The sequence below is a fragment of the Sander lucioperca genome, chromosome 1 (genome assembly GCF_008315115.2).
Source record: "Sander lucioperca isolate FBNREF2018 chromosome 1, SLUC_FBN_1.2, whole genome shotgun sequence".
Lineage (NCBI taxonomy): Eukaryota > Metazoa > Chordata > Actinopteri > Perciformes > Percidae > Sander > Sander lucioperca.
This window is the reverse complement of record NC_050173.1, coordinates 13,435,292-13,447,791: the sequence shown is the minus strand read 5'-3', so window position 1 is coordinate 13,447,791 and position 12,500 is coordinate 13,435,292. Positions and strand designations below refer to the sequence as shown.

Sequence of the window (12,500 nt, the reverse complement as noted above, 5' to 3'; positions counted from 1 at the left end):
ATAAAAACTCATTGTATAGTGTGTCGAAAAAAGTCATAGTATAGTAAGTCAAAAAAGTGATAAGAGTCATAGTACAGTATGTCGAAAAAAGTTATAAAAAAGTCATAGTATAGTATGTTGAAAAAAGTGATAAAAACGCTATAGTATAGTATATCGAAGAAAGTGATAAAAAAGCCATAGTATAGTATGTCGAAAAAGTTATAGGAAAAGCCATAGTTTAGTATGTTGAAAAAAGTAATTGTATAGTATGTCAAAAAAGTGATAAAAAAAGCCATAGTATAGTATATTGAAAAAAGTGATGAAATAAGCCGTAGCATAGTATGTCGAAAAAGTGATGAAAAAGTCATAGGATAGTATGTATGTAGACATAGGCAGATGAGGTGGCTGAGTGGTTAAGGTGATGGACTGCTGATCCGTTGTGTTCTGCATCTGTGGGTTTGAATCCCATCCTTGTCGAACCATAGTGATTTATTCTGCTACAGTTACATCTCACCATAATAACTGGGTTCTTTCAAATAATTATCTTTGCTCTGTGTGTTGTTTTATGTTATGAGTTTCTCCCAGGACTATAGTATAGTTTGTCGAAAAAAGTGATAAAAAAGCCATAGTATAGTATGTCGAAAAAAGCCATAGCATAGTATGTCGAAAAAACTGATGAAAACAGCCATACTATAGTATGTTGAAAAAAGTCATTGTATAGTATGTTAAAAAAAATGATAAAAAAGCCATAGTATAGTATGTCGAAAAAAAGTGATAAAAAAGCCATAGTATAGTACGTCGAAAAAGTCATAGTATAGTATGTCGAAAAAAGCCATAGTATAGTATGTCGAAAAAAGTGTTAAAAAAAGTCATAGTATAGTAAGTCGAAAAAAGTGATGAAAAAGCCATAGTATAGTATGTCGAAAAAAGTTACAAAAAAGCCGTAGTATATTATGTTGAAAAAAGTCATAGTATAGTATGTCGAAAAAAGTGATAAAAAAGCCATAGTACAATATGTCGAAAAAAGTGATAAAAAAAAATCTGGTATAGAATTTCGAAAAAAGTGATAAAAAAGCCATAGTATAGTTTGTCGAAAAAAGTCATAGTATAGTAAGTCAAAAAAGTGTCATAGTACAGTATGTCGAAACAAGTTATAAAAAAGTCATAGTATAGTATATATCGAAAAAAGTGATAAAAAAGCCATAGTATAGTATGTCAAAAAAGTTATAAGAAAAGCCATAGTTTAGTATGTTGAAAAATGCCATCTATAGGGTGTCAAAAAAAGTGATGAAAAAGTCATAGGATAGTATGTATGTAGACGTAGGCAGATGAGGTGGCTGAATGGTTAAGGTGATGGACTGCTAATCCATTGTGCTCTGCATGTGTGGGTTTGAATCCCATCCCTGTTGAACCATAGTAATTTGTTGTGCTACAGTAAGGTCTCACCATAATAACTGGATTCTTTCAAATAATTATCTTTGCTATGTGTGTTGTTTTATGTTATCAGTTTCTCCCAGTACTTTACTATAGTTTGTTGAAAAAAGTGATAAAAAAGTCATGGTATAGTATGTCGAAAAAAGCCATAGTATAGTATGTCGATAAAAGTTATAAAAAAGCCATAGTATAGTATGTTGAAAAAAGTGATAAAAACGCTATAGTATAGTATGTCGAAAAAGTTATAAGAAAAGCCATAGTTTAGTATGTTGAAAAAAGTCATTGTATAGTATGTCAAAAAAAGTGATGAAATAAGCCGTAGCATAGTATGTCGAAAACAGTGATGAAAAAGTCATAGGATAGTATGTATGTAGACATAGGCAGATGAGGTGGCTGAGTGGTTAAGGTGATGGACTGCTAAGCCATTGTGTTCTGCATCTGTGGGTTTGAATCCCATCCATGTCGAACCATAGTGATTTATTCTGCTACAGTTACGTCTCACCATAATAACTGGATTCTTTCAAATAGTTATCTTTGCTATGTGTTGTTTTATGTTATCAGTTTCTCCCAGGACTATAGTATAGTTTGTCGAAAAAAGTGATAAAAAGCAATAGTATTGTATGTTGAAAAAAAATTATAAAAACTCATTGTATAGTTTATCGAAAATAGTCATAGTATAGTATCGAAAAAAAAGTGATAAAAAAGCCATAGTATGGTATGTTGAAAAAAGTCATAATATAGTATGTTGAAAAAAGCCATAGTATAGTAAGTCGAAAAAAGTGATGAAAAAGCCATAGTATAGCATGTCGAAAAAAGTTATAAAAAAGCCATAGTATAGTATGTCGAAAAAAGTTATAAAAAAGCCATAGTATAGTATGTCGAAAAAAGTCATAGTATAGTATGCCGAAAAAAGTGATAAAAAGTAATAGTATTGTATGTTGAATAAAATGATAAAAACTCAGTGTATAGTTTGTTGAAAAAAGTCATAGTATAGTAAGTCCAAAAAGTGATAAGACAGTCATAGTACAGTATGTCGAAACAAGTTATAAAAAAGTCATAGTATAGTATATCGAAAAAAGTGATAAAAAAGCCATAGTATAGTATGTCAAAAAAGTTATAAGAAAAGCCATAGTTTAGTATGTTGAAAAATGCCATCTATAGGGTGTCAAAAAAAGTGATGAAAAAGTCATAGGATAGTATGTATGTAGACATAGGCAGATGAGGTGGCTGAATGGTTTAGGTGATGGACTGCTAATCCATTGTGCTCTGCATGTGTGGGTTTGAATCCCATCCTTGTTGAACCATAGTGATTTGTTGTGCTACAGTTACGTCTCACCATAATAACTGCATTCTTTCAAATAATTATCTTTGCTATGTGTGTTGTTTTATGTTATCAGTTTCTCCCAGTACTATACTATAGTTTGTTGAAAAAAGTGATAAAAAAGTCATGGTAGAGTATGTCGAAAAAAGCCATAGTATAGTATGTCGATAAAAGTGATAAAAAAGTCATGATATGGGTATGTCGAAAAAGTGATGAAAAAGTCATAGTATAGTATGTCGAAAAAAGTGATAAAAAAGCCATAGTATAGTATGTCGACAAAAGTCATATTATAGTATGTCGAAAAAAGTGATAAAAAAGCCATAGTATAGTATGTTGAAAAAAGTAATTGTAAAGTATATCAAAAAAATGATAAAAAAGCCATAGTATAGTATGTCGAAAAAAGTCATAATATAGTATGTTGAAAAAAGCCACAGTATAGTATGTCGAAAAAAGTGATAAAAAAGCCGTAGTATAGTAAGTTGAAAAAAGTGATGAAAAAGCCATAGTATAATATGTCGAAAAAAGTGATAAAAAAGCCATAGTATAGTAAGTTGAAAAAAGTGATGAAAAAGCCATAGTATAGTATGTCGAAAAAAGTTATAAAAAAGCCATAGTATAGTATGTCGAAAAAGTCATAGTATAGTATGCCGAAAAAAGTGATAAAAAGTAATAGTATTGTATGTCGAATAAAATGATAAAAACTCAGTGTATAGTTTGTCGAAAAAAGTCATAGTATAGTAAGTCAAAAAAGTGATAAGACAGTCATAGTACAGTATGTCAAAAAAAGTGATAAAAAAGCCATAGTATAGTATGTTGAAAAAAGTCATAGTATAGTATGTCGAAAAAAGTCATAGTATAGTATGTCGAAAAAAGTCATAGTATGTTTGTCGATAGAAGTCATATTATAGTATCGAAAAAAGTGATAAAAAAGCCATAGTATAGTATGTTGAAAAAAGTCATTGTATAGTATATCAAAAAAATGACAAAAAAGCCATAGTATAGTATGTTGAAAAAACTAATGAAAACAGCCATACTATAGTATGTTGAAAAAAGTCATTGTATAGTATGTCGAAAAAGGTGATAAAAACGCTATAGTAAGTATGTCGAAAAAGTTATAAGAAAAGCCATAGTTTAATATGTTGAAAAAAGTCATTGTATAGTATGTCAAAAAAAAGTGATAAAAAAGCCATAGTATAGTATGTCGAAAAAAGTCATAATATAGTATGTCAAAAAAAGCCATAGTATAGTATGTCGAAAAAAGTGTTAAAAAAAGTCATAGTATAGTAAGTCGAAAAAAGTGATGAAAAAACCATAGTATAGTATGTCGAAAAAAGTGATGAAAAAGTCATAGGATAGTATGTATGTAGACCTAGGCAGATGAGGTGGCTGAGTGGCTAAGGTGATGGACTGCTGATCCGTTGTGCTGTACATGCGTGGGTTTGAATCCCATACTTGTTGAACCATAGTGATTTATTGTGCTACAGTTACGTCTCACCATAATAACTGGATTCTTTCAAATAATTATCTTTGCTATGTGTGTTGTTTTATGTTATCAGTTTCTCCCAGTACTATACTATAGTTTGTTGAAAAAGTGATAAAAAGTCATGGTATAGTATGTCGAAAAAAGCCTTAGTATAGTATGTCAAAAGTGATAAAAAAGTCATGATATGGGTATGTCGAAAAAGTGATGAAAAAGTCATAGTAGTATGTCGAAAAAAGTCATAGTATAGTATGTCGAAAAAAGTGATAAAAAGCCATAGTATAGTATGTTGAAAAAAGTAATTGTAAAGTTATCAAAAAAATGATAAAAAAGCCATAGTATAGTAGTCGAAAAAAGTCATAATATAGTATGTTGAAAAAAGCCACAGTATAGTATGTCGAAAAAAGTGATAAAAAAGCCGTAGTATAGTAAGTTGAAAAAAGTGATGAAAAAGCCATAGTATAGTATGTCGAAAAAAGTGATAAAAAAGCCATAGTATAGTAAGTTGAAAAAAGTGATGAAAAAGCCATAGTATAGTATGTCGAAAAAAGTTATAAAAAAGCCATAGTATAGTATGTCGAAAAAGTCATAGTATAGTATGCCGAAAAAAGTGATAAAAAGTAATAGTATTGTATGTCGAATAAAATGATAAAAACTCAGTGTATAGTTTGTCGAAAAAAGTCATAGTATAGTAAGTCAAAAAAGTGATAAGACAGTCATAGTACAGTATGTCAAAAAAAGTGATAAAAAAGCCATAGTATAGTATGTTGAAAAAAGTCATAGTATAGTATGTCGAAAAAAGTCATAGTATAGTATGTCGAAAAAAGTCATAGTATGTTTGTCGATAGAAGTCATATTATAGTATCGAAAAAAGTGATAAAAAAGCCATAGTATAGTATGTTGAAAAAAGTCATTGTATAGTATATCAAAAAAATGACAAAAAAGCCACAGTATAGTATGTCGAAAAAAGTGATAAAAAAAGCCATAGTATAGTATGTTGAAAAAAGTCATTGTATAGTATATCAAAAAAATGACAAAAAAGCCATAGTATAGTATGTTGAAAAAACTAATGAAAACAGCCATACTATAGTATGTTGAAAAAAGTCATTGTATAGTATGTCGAAAAAGGTGATGAAAAAGCCATAGTATAGTATGTCGAAAAAAGTTACAAAAAAGCCATAGTATATTATATTGAAAAAAGTCATAGTATAGTATGTCGAAAAAAAGTGATAAAAAAGTCATAGTATAGTATGTCGAAAAAAGTGATAAAAAAGCCATAGTATAGTATGTCGAAAAAACTGATGAAAACAGCCATAGTATAGTAAGTCGAAAAAAGTGATAAAAAAGCCATAGTATAGTATGTCGACAAAAGTCATATTATATAGTATGCCGAAAAAAGGGATAAAAAGCAATAGTATTGTATGTTGAAAAAAAATTATAAAAACTCATTGTATAGTTTATCGAAAATAGTCATAGTATAGTATCGAAAAAAAAGTGATAAAAAAGCCATAGTATAGCATGTCGAAAAAAGTTATAAAAAAGCCATAGTATAGTATGTCGAAAAAAGTCATAGTATAGTATGCCGAAAAAAGTGATAAAAAGTAATATTATTGTATGTCGAATAAAATGATAAAAACTCAGTGTATAGTTTGTCGAAAAAAGTCATAGTATCGTAAGTCCAAAAAGTGATAAGACAGTCATAGTACAGTATGTCGAAAAAGTCATAATATAGCATGTCGAAAAAAGTCATAGTATGTTTGTCGACAGAAGTCATATTATAGTATCGAAAAAAGTGATAAAAAAAGCCATAGTATAGTATGTTGAAAAAGTCATTGTATAGTATGTTAAAAAATGATAAAAAAGCCATAGTATAGTATGTCGAAAAAAGTCATAATATAGTACGTTGAAAAAGTCATAGTATAGTATGTCAAAAAAAGCCATAGTATAGTATGTCGAAAAAGTGATGAAAAAGTCATAGTATAGTAAGTCGAAAAAAGTGATGAAAAAGCCATAGTATAGTATGTCGAAAAAAGTTACAAAAAAGCCATAGTATAGTATGTTGAAAAAAGTGATAAAAAAGCCATAGTATAGTATGTCGAAAAAAGTGATAAAAAAGCCATAGTATAGTATGTTGAAAAAAGTCATTGTATAGTATGTTAAAAAAATGATAAAAAAGCCATAGTATAGTATGTTGAAAAAAGTCATTGTATAGTATGTTAAAAAAATGATAAAAAAGCCATAGTATAGTATGTCGAAAAAAGTCATAATATAGTACGTCGAAAAAGTCATAGTATAGTATGTCGAAAAAAGCCATAGTATAGTATGTCGAAAAAAGTGATAAAAAAGCCATAGTATAGTATGTCGAAAAAAGTGATAAAAAAGCCATAGTATAGTATGTCGACAAAAGTCATATTATAGTATGCCGAAAAAAGTGATAAAAAGCAATAGTATTGTATGTTGAAAAAAATTTATAAAAACTCATTGTATAGTTTATCGAAAACAGTCATAGTATAGCATTGAAAAAAAAGTGATAAAAAAGCCATAGTATAGTATGTCGAAAAAGTCATAGTATAGTATGTTGAAAAAAGTGATGAAAAAGCCATAGTATAGTATGTCGAAAAAAGTTATAAAAAAGCCATAGTATAGTATGTCGAAAAAAGTCATAGTATAGTATGCCGAAAAAAGTGATAAAAAGTAATAGTATTGTATGTCGAATAAAATGATAAAAACTCAGTGTATAGTTTGTCGAAAAAAGTCATAGTATAGTTAGTCAAAAAAGTGAGAAGACAGTCATAGTACAGTATGTCAAAAAAAGTGATAAAAAAGCCATAGTATAGTATGTTGAAAAAAGTCATACTATAGTATGTCGAAAAAAGTCAGTATAGTATGTCGAAAAAGTCATAATATAGCATGTCGAAAAAAGTCATAGTATGTTTGTCGACAGAAGTCATATTATAGTATCGAAAAAAGTGATAAAAAAAGCCATAGTATAGTATGTCGAAAAAAGTCATAATATAGTACGTCGAAAAAGTCATAGTATAGTATGTCAAAAAAAGCCATAGTATAGTATGTCGAAAAAGTGATGAAAAAGTCATAGTATAGTAAGTCGAAAAAAGTGATGAAAAAGTCATAGTATAGTATGTCGAAAAAAGTGTTAAAAAAAGTCAGTATAGTAAGTCGAAAAAAGTGATGAAAAAGCCATAGTATAGTATGTCGAAAAAAGTTACAAAAAAGCCATAGTATATTATGTTGAAAAAAGCCATAGTATAGTATGTCGAAAAAAGTCATAATATAGTACGTCGAAAAAGTCATAGTATAGTATGTCAAAAAAAGCCATAGTATAGTATGTCGAAAAAGTGATGAAAAAGTCATAGTATAGTAAGTCGAAAAAAGTGATGAAAAAGCCATAGTATAGTATGTCAAAAAAAGTTATAAAAAAGCAATAGCATAGTATGTCGAAAAAACTGATGAAAACAGCCATAGTATAGTAAGTCTAAAAAAGTGATAAAAAAAGCCATAGTATAGTATGTCGACAAAAGTCATATTATAGTATGTCGAAAAAAGTGATAAAAAGCAATAGTATTGTATGTTGAAAAAAAATTATAAAAACTCATTGTATAGTTTATCGAAAATAGTCATAGTATAGTATGGAAAAAAAAGTGATAAAAAGCCATAGTATAGTATGTTGAAAAAAGTAATTGTAAAGTATATAAAAAAAATGATAAAAAAGCCATAGTATAGTATGTCAAAAAAAGTCATAATATAGTATGTTGAAAAAGTCATAGTATAGTATGTCGAAAAAAGTGATAAAAAAGCCATAGTATAGTATGTCGAAAAAAGTGTTAAAAAAAGTCATAGTATAGTAAGTCGAAAAAAGTGATGAAAAAGCCATAGTATAGTATGTCGAAAAAAGTGTTAAAAAAAGTCATAGTATAGTAAGTCGAAAAAAGTGATGAAAAAGCCATAATATAGTATGTCGACAAAAGTTATAAAAAAGTCATAGTATAGTATGGTGAAAAAAGTCATACTATAGTATGTCGAAAAAAGTCATAGTATGTTTGTCGACAGAAGTCATATTATAGTATCGAAGAAAGTGATAAAAAAGCCATAGTATAGTATGTTGAAAAAAGTCATTGTATAGTATATCAAAAAAATGACAAAAAAGCCATAGTATAGTATGTCGAAAAAAGTGATAAAAAAGCCATAGTATAGTATGTTGAAAAAACTGATGAAAACAGCCATAGTATAGTATGTTGAAAAAAGTCATTGTATAATATGTCAAAAAATGATAAAAAAGTCATAGTATAGTATGTCGAAAAAAGTCATAATATAGTACGTCGAAAAAGTCATAGTATAGTATGTCGAAAAAAGCCATAGTATAGTATGTCGAAAAAAGTTACAAAAAAGCCATAGTATATTATGTTGAAAAAAGTAATAGTATTGTATGTCGAAAAAAATGATAAAAACTCATTGTATAGTTTGTCGAAAAAAGTCATAGTATATTAAGTCAAAAAAGTGATAAGACAGTCATAGTACAGAATGTCGAAAAAAGTGATAAAAAAGCCATAGTATAGTATGTTGAAAAAAGTCATAGTATAGTATGTCAAAAAAAGGGATAAAAAAGTCATAGTATAGTATGTCAAAAAAATGACAAAAAAGTCATAGTATATCGAAAAAAGTGATAAAAAAGCCATAGTATAGTATGTTGAAAAAAGTCATTGTATAGTATGTCAAAAAAGTGACAAAAAAGCCATAGTATAGTATGTCGAAAAAATTGATGAAAACGTCATAGGATAGTATGTATGTAGACATAGGCAGATGAGGTGGCTGAATGGTTAAGGTGATGGACTGCTAATCCATTGTGCTCTGCACTCGTGGGTTTGAATCCCATCCTTGTTGAACCATAGTGATTTATTCTGCTACAGTTACGTCTCACCATAATAACTAGATTCTTTCAAATAATTATCTTTGCTATGTGTGTTGTTTTATGTTATCAGTTTCTCCCAGAACTATAGTATAGTTTGTTGAAAAAAGTGATAAAAAAGTCATGGTAGAGTATGCCAAAAAAAGTTATAGTATAGTATGTCGAAAAAGTTATAAAGAAGCCATAGTATAGTATGTCGAAAAAAGGGATAAAAAAGCCATAGCATAGTATGTCAAAAGAACTGATGAAAACAGCCATAGTATAGTATGTCAAAAAAGTGATAAAAAAAGCCATAGTATAGTATATCGAAAAAAGTGATGAAATAAGCCGTAGCATAGTATGTCGAAAAAAGTCATACTATGTTGAAAAAAGTCATAGTATAGTATGTCGAAAAATAGTCATATTATAGCACGTTGAAAAAAGTGGAAAGAAATTCATAGTATAGTATGTTGAAAAAAGTCATAGTATAACGTCAAAAAAATTGAAAAATAGTCATATAGTATGTCAAAAAAAGTCATAGTGTATGTTGAAAAAAGTAGAAAGAAAGTCATAGTATAGTATGTCTAAAAAAGTCACAGCATAGTATCTCGAAAAAAGTGGAAAGAAAGTCATATAGTATGTCAAAAAAAGGGAAAAACAGTATGTCGAAAAAATTCATAGAATAGTATGTCGAAAAAAGTCATAGCATAGTATGTCGAAAAAAGGGAAAAACGTCATTGTATGTAGAGAAAAGTCATAGTATACATAGTATGTCGAAAAAAGTCATAGTATAGCATGTCGAAAAAAGTGGAAAAGGCATAGTATAGTATGTTGTAAAAAATGTCATGTGAGAAATGATAACATTGTCCATTGACCTTTTTTAGTCTAATCTTTAAAAGTCAACCATAAGAACCACTGGCCAAAGACATGACAACCACAGCAGTGGAGCAGCTTCCTCTGATTTTTGCTAAACATTCTAAGTTTCAAGGTTGTTTTCATATTTCCTTTTTTTTTCTTCTTTTTTTTATCGTTGGGGGTATTGCTGGTTTTGCTTTTTCTCACCATCTTGATTTACCATCCAGATGCGTTGATGATTTCTTTTTTTCTGTTCTTGGATTGGCTGAACTGCCAAAAAATCTCCTCACAAATACAGAAATTCAATTTAACATTACAAGGAACGGCATGAAGTGGTGTTTTAGGAAAGTTAACTGTCTCCCTAATCTCAGCCAATAAATACATGTACTTTTTTAAATGTTGAAATGAATTGTCCTGGTCTGCCATATGTCAATGTCTCTGGATTACATTCGGCACACATAACATAACATAACCCTAGAGCTGCTTATGGTTGTTGATTAACTTGTTCTGCCTAAAAGTACATTAATCATAACAGGTTTGTTTCACAGTTAAACAGGGGAAGGTCAGAAAATTAAAAGTAACCAAAATACTATTAGTTAGCTCATTTTAGCTATAGTTCCTGTAATTATTATTTATGTATTTAATATAATGAAGAACATTACCATTACAAAACAAAAATTGGAAAATATAATCAGATGTAAACAAAAAAAAGTAACAATAATTACACTTTAAGAAAATAAAAAAGGCTGTAGTTTGTGATGCAGTTTAAATGTATTGTTATACCTGGAGTTGTTTCTACTTTTTTGAAACAAGGACACATATTTATAGTCTTGAAATAGGATTATCCATTTAACTTGAAAATGACTTTTTTTGGATTGACAAAGTTGACATCAGTGGATGTAAACAAAAAGCAAATGAAGACATAATGTAATATGAATTAAAAAGTACATCCTGTTTAGTAACCACATGGTGCCAATAAACTGAACAAAGAATAAGACAAAAATACACTTTAAGTTCTTTTATTAAGATTTTCTTCTGTACAAGAGTGAGGAGTGTATCTGTTCCACGTTAGCTGGTCAGCAGCTTTGTACAAGTGTCTGTACAACAGGAGGTCAAACAGTACTGATGAGGAAATGTGTTAACGGTTGGCTTTTGGTAGAAGGCAGGTCAAGAAGGTGCGGCATGAATTGATAACACATACACACATACTCGCACGCAGGCAACCCTCCAAACTATTTACAACAAGATGGCTGACTGGCCCTTGAGACAGATAAGTAAAGACAAACACAACTCAAATAGTTATCACATAAGAAAGTATTTCAAAGGAAAAAAAGCAGAAAAAAATAAACTCAAAAGTATCCATAATAGACCCATTAAAAGGCCCATCTGGAGTTAGTTTATTTACAGTCTCATTTAAAACAAAGTCCGTGGCTCTCTGCTAATAAATCATACAACGCTGCTACACTGTAACCTCTGCGTGCTCCGTTTGTGTTTATGCCAAGAGAGCCAACAGTGACGCTGCCACTTCATCTCAAATCTTTTTTTTTTTTTTTTTGCGCTAACTGATCAGGGACAACACAGGTGTTAAAAAAGAAAGAAAAGAAATGTCTCTAGAAACTGACTATAAACTTGCTTTGTTTATCATTAAAAATCCAATTAGAGCTTTATGACTTAACCCTTGTGTTGTCTTCCCGTCAACCTTGAAAAAAACATTTTTGATGCCTTTTTTACACAGTTTGGTTTTGCTTTTTCCAACGTTTTAAATTGTTAAATTTTTCTTCTACACATTTTCAGCGCTTATTTCTACGTCCCATATTTTCTGATATAAAACAAAAATTGAAAACGGGTCAATGTGACATGAAGTCAACACAAGGGTTAAGTCAATTTGTGAAATGCCAGATCCTAAATAATTTACTTGAAGAAAAACATGTCTTCTAGGCAGGTAAAATCACTTGGTCTTAAAAACATCCTACATCAGGCCATAGAATGCTGCTTTAACTCTTATTTTCCCATTGAACGCTTTTTTGCCATTAAAATTTAATTTCAAGCTGATTAGTTTTTCTCAATTTTACTTCAGTCATCAGTTGTTATTCAGTCTACTATTTCATTTTCAATTCATTTCCTTTCCAATTTCCCTGCAATGACTGACTTTGTAATTTGCTGACATGTGCTGCTACTCAGTTAATTTGTTATCATGTTTATTGGGATGAACTATTGCAATCAGCTGTTTGGGCTGCAAAACTGAGGGAAAACGTGCAAATAGTTTGACAAAGTTTAGTTTAGTTTAAAAGTGTCAGGGGTGACTATTTTGAGCTAAGGTTTCTCTACACATACAGTAGGAGATTTTAGGCTCAGTTCACACTTTACGTGGATTTAATGTTTGTTTGCACTTGGCTCAGACCAACGTCATCTTCACCTTGAAGGCGCAAATCTGCTGAAATCTGAGGTTGACTGGCAGACACTGCAGTGCTAACAAAATCAGGATAAAAAGAAATATTAGAACAGCTTTGTCAGATTTAAACGTGATG

The 12,500-nt window shown here is 29.7% G+C and overlaps 1 long non-coding RNA gene and 1 other non-coding gene across 5 annotated transcripts in view; both read left to right on the top strand.

Moving 5' to 3' along the window:
- LOC116048900 overlaps positions 1-12,500 on the top strand; it is a 27,877-nt gene that overhangs the window by 1,810 nt on the left and 13,567 nt on the right. The window lies entirely within an intron of this gene.
- Positions 9,032-9,113, top strand: trnas-gcu. Its single transcript has one exon. It is a non-coding gene; the product is annotated as a tRNA-Ser (tRNA).